General features: G+C 43.3%; 1 long non-coding RNA gene across 2 annotated transcripts; it reads left to right on the top strand.

The window, feature by feature from the left end:
- The first annotated feature begins 422 nt into the window (after positions 1–422).
- LOC125137901 (uncharacterized) lies at positions 423–7163 on the top strand. 2 transcript variants are annotated; one of them, XR_007137530.1, is made up of 4 exons: positions 423–791; positions 3183–3277; positions 5305–5635; positions 6541–7163. It is a non-coding gene; the product is annotated as an uncharacterized LOC125137901 (long non-coding RNA). The 2 variants fall into 2 exon arrangements; XR_007137531.1 differs by having other exon boundaries at positions 3158–3277.
- The last annotated feature ends 661 nt before the right edge of the window (positions 7164–7824 follow it).

Genomic DNA, 7824 nt, shown 5'->3' with positions numbered 1-7824 from the left:
CTTCTTTTTTCTAGCCTCTTGGATAGATGGGTTGAAGAATTATGTCTCCCCAAAGATGTTACGTTCTAACCCCCCTTGCTTATGCGTGTGCTCTTATTTGGGAATAGAGTTTGAAGATGATCAAGTTCAGATGAGGTCCTTAGGGTAAACCCTAATCTAAGAAGACAGAGTTGTTTTTTTTTTTTTTTTTTGCCTTTTCTAGGGCCCCTCCCTTGGCATATGGAGGTTCCCAGGCTAGGGGTCTAATTGGAGCCGTTGCCACCAGCCTAGCCAGAGCCACAGCAACGCGGGATCTGAGTTGCATCTGCAACTTACACCACAGCTCACGGCAGCGCTGGATCCTTAACCCACTGAGTGACGCCTAGGATCGAACCCACAACCTCATGGTTCCCAGTCGGATTCATTAACCACTGAGCCACGGCAGGAACTCCTAAGAAGATGGAGTCTTTATAAAAAGGAGAAACTTGCTCATAGGGACAGACGCCTAGACAGGGAAGACCACATGAAGACACGAGGGAGCCACACCTGCCTGCCCAGGAGCACCCGAGGATACAGAGACCAGGAACCACTTGCAACCATGAGGATGCCGGTTTTCTGTGGTGTCTGTTTCCTCCATGGTCCCCTACATGTACGCCAGAATCCGTTCACGCCTTTCATGCCTCCTGTCCCCACTTCGCTACCAGTCAGATCCTGGTTTTCTGAAAGTCTGAGTATCGCCTTCATTAGTGTCCTGGAACACATGGCACATCACTCCTGCTTTCATTTCACGGACACCACTTGCTTTGCTCCAGGTAGGTTCTGCTTGCTTACATTTCATATGTGAAGATGCTCTCATGTCTTGGAAAACAAGTACAAATGTAAATAAAATCCAAATGTAATTATTCTTAGGAGACACTGTACAGGAAAGTGCTCTGAACCAGGGAGGACTCTTCTTCTTCTTCTTTTTTTTTTTTTTGTCTTTTTAGGGTCGGACCTGAAGCATATGCAAGTTCCCAGGCTAGGAGTTGAATTGGAGCTGTAGCCGCTGGCCTACACCACAGCTCACAGCAACGCCGGATGCCCACTCACTGAGCAAGGCCAGGGATCAAACCCACATTCTTATGGATACTGGTCAGATTCACTTCCCCTGAGCCACAACAGAACTTCCTTTTTTTTAACTCAATGAATTTTTTTTTTTTTTGGCTTTCTAGGGCCATACCCACGACATGTGGAAGTTCCGAGGCTAGGGGTCTCATCGGAGCTAAAACTGCCAGCCTACACCACAACCACAGCAACGCAGGATCCAAGCAACGTCTGTGACCTACCTCACAGCTCACAGCAATTCTGGATCCTTAACCCACTGAAGGAGGCCAGGGATCCAACCCACAACCTCATGGTTCCTAGTTGGATTTGTTTCCACTGGGCCACGATGGGAACGCCTCAATGAATTTTATTCTATTTATAGTTGTAAGGACTCTCCACTGGAAGCTTTTAGTATACTTACCAACCTCACATGATCCATTGCAGTACCTGTGTACTTCGATTCCTAGCTCTTCCTTCACTGGGAAAAGGCTGATTAATTGAGGACAATCTTAGAGTCATTCTACTACAAAATATTCTAACTCAGAATAAGCCTTAATTAAATTTATTTTAAGCCTTAATTAAATTTATTCTGATTGTCAGTTTTTTCCTTACCTGATTCATGTCTTTCATTAGTGATTTTAGGATAAATGGTTGCATTTTCTTAGAGTGTAGTAAGTATAGCAAAAACAGAACCTCAACCAGGCGACGAGGTTTGTGCATTTTTCTGTCTTAATTTAACCCTTGTGTATTTCAGAATCAGAATCAACCTTCTATACCACAGGATTGGTTCTTGTGTTTCCTGTTTTTCTGAGACCCCCAAAGCAAACACATATATATTTACATACAATATTTACATTTATACTTATATATATGGGTGTGCATTTGATGTCTGGGTCCATAGTTGCATTTGAAGTTTGGGCCAGCTTGGCTGTTATAATTGGCTTCTCCCTGCTTTTAGATTTACTGTGGCAGAGAAATAGATTGTGGAGTTCCTGCTGTGGCGCAGCAGAATTGGTGGCATCTCTGCAGTGCCAGGATGAAAGTTTGATCGCTGGCCGGGTGCAGTGGGTTAAAAGGACCCAGCATTGCTGCAGCTGCAGCTTAGGTCACAACTGCATCTCAGATCTGATCCCTGGCCCGGGAACTCCATGTGCTGTGGGGTGGCCAAGAAAGAAAATAAAAAAAGAAGAAATTGATTATAATATATGGAAAGAGAGGCATATTGGACTACTTCTGCAAATGGAAAACTCATCAAGAGATAGTGACCCAATTTACAGTGGCATTTGATATGTATGATGGAAGGACAGCTTTTTAGCAAGCAGTGAGATTCCTAATTTTGTTTATTTATTTGTCTTTCTTTTTCTTTTTAGGGCTGTACCCGAGGCAGATGGAAGTTCCCAGGCTAGGGGTCCAATCGGAGCTACAGCTCCCGGCCTACACCACAGCCACAGCTGTGGGGATCCCAGCTGGATCTGTGACCTACACCACAGCTCACGGCAACGCCGGATCCTTAACTCACTGAGCAAGGTCAGGGATGGAACCCACAACCTCAGGGTTCCTAGTCGGATTCATTACCTCTGATCCACGACGGGAACTCCAATTCCTAATTTTGGTTCTGGTCTTAGAAGAGGGAAACTCTTCTATTTCCCAGTTTTTGGGGTGCAGACAGTTGGAGTCTTTCAGGATGTGTAGCCTCCTCCCATGAATCCAGCCACCTCCCTTTCCAGCCCTCTTGAGTTGCAGAGTGAGAAATGGAGTCGGTGTGGCCAAACAGCCCTTCTTTGCATCTGGAACACACCTCCAGCTTTGCACTGACTGCAGGGCCATTCGTTTTAGCATCCTGGGTGAGCGTGGGGACTCCTAGTGCTTAGTTTCAAATTCAGGCTCTACTACTTTCTAGTTGTGTGAGTTTGGATGAAATCACTTAAGATGTCTGAGTTTCAGTTTTGTAATGTGTAAACTGAGAACAATAAGGAACTAACTCACAGGGTGGTTGTAAGGAATAAGTGCAATGACGTATGTTATGACGTAGCTCAGAGGAATGTGGGACGCACTCATTAAATGACATCTACTGCTATTACCTCGTTATCCGCAGAATTCCTTATGTTTTACTGTCATAGACCTTGGCAGCAGCCCTCTGTGATTCCTTGCTGAGCTGAACCGATGGACTGGAGTTTGGGCACAGTGCACATGTGACAGGGTGCTAAGGACCAAGGTAGGTTTGGACGTGTTTGTGGATCACTTAGATTCGTGCCACTGGCTCGAAGGACCTTGAACAAGAACATTTTTGTGGTTTGTTGCAAACCTATCACTGTATTGGAAACGAGCTCAAGTGCATGTGAGTGAGACTCATTGCCTCTGCGGAGGAAACATCATTAGAGAGTTACTTACTGACCTCTTGTGGAACTTCAGTGCTGGCTAGGTTTTAATCAAAAGACAAATACCTTTAAGAGAGCACAGCCATGTGATGAACTGCTGTATGAAAGAAGAAAGAACGCTGCAGTTATCCAAGACAACATTTTTATGAGTTAACGTGGGATCCGAGCCATGTCTGTGACCTACACCACAGCTCACGGCAACGCCGGATCCTAACCCACTGAGCAAGGCCAGGGATCGAACCAGCAACCTCATGGTTCCTAGTTGGATTCATTAACCACCGAGCCACAATGGGAACTCCCTCTTGTTTTTAATTTTAAAAGAAAGGTTTCTAACTTTTTGCTATTAAGAAAGATGTTTGTAGATTGTGGGGATGGCATCATAGGTGTATAGTAATCTCCAAATGCATCAAGTAGTATACATTAAATACATACAGATTTTTAGTCAATTTTACCTTAATAAAGGTTTTTTCTTTTTTTAATGGGCACACCCACGGCATACGGAAGTTCCTGGCCCAGGAATTGAATCTGAGCTTGAGCTGCAGCGGTGACCTACACTCCAGCTCATGGCAACATCAGATCCTTAACACACAGAGCAAGGCCGGGGATCGAACCTTTGTCCTCATGGCTACTACTTGGGTTCCTTACTCTGAGCCATGCTGGGAACTCCCTGCAGTCATATTCTTTTTTTCTTTTTCTTTTTAGGGCTGCACCCTTTTTAGGGCCGCACCCGAGGCATATGGAATTTCGCAGGCTAGGGGTCTAATTGGAGCTATAGCTGCCGGCCTACGCCACATCCCCAGCAACTCAGGCTCTGAGCTGCATCTTTGACCTACACTACAGCTTGTGGCAATGTCAGATCCTTAACCCACTGAGTGATGCCAGGGATCGAACCCTCATGGATCCTAGTCAGGTTCGTTAACCGCTGAGCCATGAAGGGAACTCTCCTGCAGTTGTATTCTTAACCCACTGTGGGAACTTGAAAGGTTTTTTTTTGTTAAAGATATTTGGTGTAGGTTTTCGTAATGTATTCATCCCTATATCAGATTAAGGAAACAATTCTATTTGATTTTTTATCAGGAATATCTATTGAATTTTACCACATGCTATTCTTGTGTTATATATTTCCTACCTCTGCCCCTTTTTTTGTGTGTGTCAAGAACATAACATAATAAGTCTCTCTTCCCCTTCTGGATTTTTGGGAAGGGTGATGAGTCAGGGAGGAAAGTACTCTTTTAATATCAATGAAAGCAGAAAAGATACCTTTACCGTTGTGGCCTTTTCAGAGCAGCACTAAAATTGTAAGATGAATTAAAAAAGAAAAGTGAGAGCTAATTATGACAGTATGTTGTGAATGGCAAATTATGGGCAGTAAGTTTAAAGTGGTAAATAGTGCAAAACTTGTGGTGAAAACCATCCAAAGATAAATTCTCTTGTCCAACATTTTAACTCAATTTTTCCATTATCACTTGCTCTTGCTTATGTTTGTTTCTATTTTATGAAAGGGAGACAGAATGGTCTAGGAAACACCCCAGTTATTCAATACTGTAGGGCTAAGATATTTGATACTTTGCCCATCTACCAATCATTTCAGCCACAGGTGGAGTCAACAGCTATTTCTTCCACAGTCTGGCAGTTTCAGTGTTCCTATCTTCTTGGTCCGTGACTTGATATATAGGCTTGATATAAATATGACTCACTTGCTTTCCTTGTTCTCATATTCCAACCTCCCCTTCAAGCTGCAAGTAAAAACTCATAATTTAGCCAGAGAAGTTTGTTTCTGGTTGAATGCCTATTATGCACTCTGCTAGAACACCTTTCCCAAGTGAGACTTTCTCACTCTTGCATCTTGTCATTGCTTTGACAGACGGATATGCGTCGACCCTGAAATCAAGCTCCAGTTCAAGCTAAGAAGTGAATCCTGGTACATTTTGGGGTGGAGACGAAAGAGGGGAGTGAGGGTAGCAATGGAAATGAAAAGGAGGAGTGGAAAGGTGTGCCAGAGAGTGTGGTGCTACCAGTGACGGCAGCTTTGAAGAGTCATCCCTTGGAGCAGCTCCAAAGACAGGAAGGCAGGCTGAGCATCATGGCACATGGCACGTGGACTGTCTGCACGCCTGAGCTGTGGCATGTGCTGATTGAGTTAGATCAAATAATACTGTGGAGCAGCATTTTCCAAACTGTGTTGCATGGAGACCGTATCCTTTATCCTTTTCCTGAACAGTCTGGTATATAGTCTTATAGTTAATGATTTTATTTGTGGAATACCCGAGGCATGTGGAAGTTCTGGGCCAGGGATTGAACCTGCACCACAGCAGTGACCTAAGCCACTGCAGTGACAATGACAGATCCTTAACTCACCGAGCCACAAGAGAGCTCTGATGCCGATTTGATGTTAATGTTGAGAGGGAATAGAAAAGAACATGCCCATAGAATTGTGTCATCATGTCTAAGTCAGTGGACCCATTATGCAAATTTTAACAAGAATTAGATGCTTACTGTTGCATATTTTTGCACCCCATTGCTTATGTTATTCTTGGATGGCTTGTTCTATATCCCTTTGGGCAATTGCTTTCATTCACTTATTTATTCAACAATTATTTACTCCTTGCCAGGCATTGTGCTGGCCATGAAGGGTATAAGAGCAAACAACACAGGCATGGATTTAATCCCTGGCCCTGGGAACTTCCACGTGCCCCTAGCAAGGCCATAAAAAGAAAAACAAACAAACAAACAAAACAAAAAAAAAAGAGAGAGAGAGAGAGCAAACAAGACAGACATTCCTCTCTGGGAGAAATATCATAAAAAGTGCTGTGATAAATGACATACAAGGGGAATGCAGAGGTTGCAAGGTCTAAATTGAGACATGAAGGATAGGTAGGAGTTAGGGAGGTGAACTGGAATTTTAGGTGAAGAAGGGATGAGAAAGTGAGAGAGAGAAGCCTGATTGAAGAACTGAAAGGCAAGGGCAGGTTGTCTAGATAAAGTGCAGGGAGGAGAAGGATGAAAGGTAGGGCTAGAGAAATACCTATGTGCTGGGTAAAGAAGAAGCTTGTAAACCAAAATGAGGAATTTGAAATTTGTCCTGACCTGGCATTTAAAGATATTTACCGGGAACCTATGAACTGGGTTCATCCTTGGCTCATCATCTAGTGGAGAAGACAGATAAACGTACAATTATCAACAACTGGGTAAGTGGGTTAGCAGTGACAAGTAAAAGTGATTACTGGAACAGAGAAGACAGAACTTTGAAAAAAGGCAGGAAGGGGTATTTAGGCAGTTGACACATGGGTTGGGTCTTAGAAGAGCAAAAATTCTTTAGGTGGGTGGTGAGGATGAGGACGGAGACTGTTTCATGCCAGGAAGCAGCTAAAGGGATCCTCAAATAATTTAACATGGGAAAACCTCTGGGTGGGGATAGATGATCAGCAAGACATGATGCTATAAGTTTAGGGAGAGTGGGATCATAAAACGCTTTGTACGTTATACCAAAGTAAGTATCTGCACAATGATGGGATTTTACGCAAGGGAAGAGCATGGTTAATATCCCTGAACTCTTTCCAGTGAGGTTGGTTTTGGAATATACACTTGGCTTATAATGAACAAAACCCTGTTGTTATGTTCATTGTAGGTGTGCCCTAAACGATAATGCCCTCTATAAAGAATCTCACATAAGACATTTCTTGGAGTTCCCATTGTGGTGCAGTAGAAACGAATCTGACTAGGATCCATGGGTTGCAAGTTCGATCCCTGGACTTGCTCAGTGGGTTAAGTATCCGGCATTGCTGTGAGTCATGGTGTAGGTCGCAGATGCGGGTTGGATCTGGTGTGGCTGTGGCTGTGGCTGTGTGGCGTAGGCCGGCAGCTACAACTCCAATTCAACCTGTAGCCTGGGAACCTCCATATGCTGTGGGCACGGCCCTAAAAAGACAAAAGGACAAAAAAAAAAAGACATTTCTTATCAGTCAGCTTTGATTCTTTTGAGGAAGTAGTATGTTTTCATTTTGTGGATGATATAAACATGTTACTGACATTTCTTTTTTGGTTATAGACATGAGAAGTTCAGAACCACACAATTTTAAGTCTAAAATGTTTTCATGACAACTTTCTTTATGATCTTGAACTTTATTCTTTTGGTTATTTTAGAACATATATTTTAATTTCTTCATAAGTGTTTATTTCATTTGCCTCTGACTTTATCTGAAATGAAGTGGGAGGTTAAATTCATGAATAAATAAGACATGGTCATATTTGCTTTCTTTGAATCATCGCCCACAGAGTGATATAGAGTATGGGGTGGAGGGTGGTTATTAGAGGCAGAGAGGCCAGTTAGAAGGTTCTTCAAAGCCCAAGTGAGAACTAGACTGAGGCAATGGTAATGGGTTTG

Source organism: Phacochoerus africanus, chromosome 10 (assembly GCF_016906955.1).
Source record: "Phacochoerus africanus isolate WHEZ1 chromosome 10, ROS_Pafr_v1, whole genome shotgun sequence".
Classification (NCBI taxonomy): domain Eukaryota; kingdom Metazoa; phylum Chordata; class Mammalia; order Artiodactyla; family Suidae; genus Phacochoerus; species Phacochoerus africanus.
The sequence above is the reverse complement of the archived record's forward strand: the minus strand, read 5'-3'. Positions and strand labels throughout refer to the sequence as shown.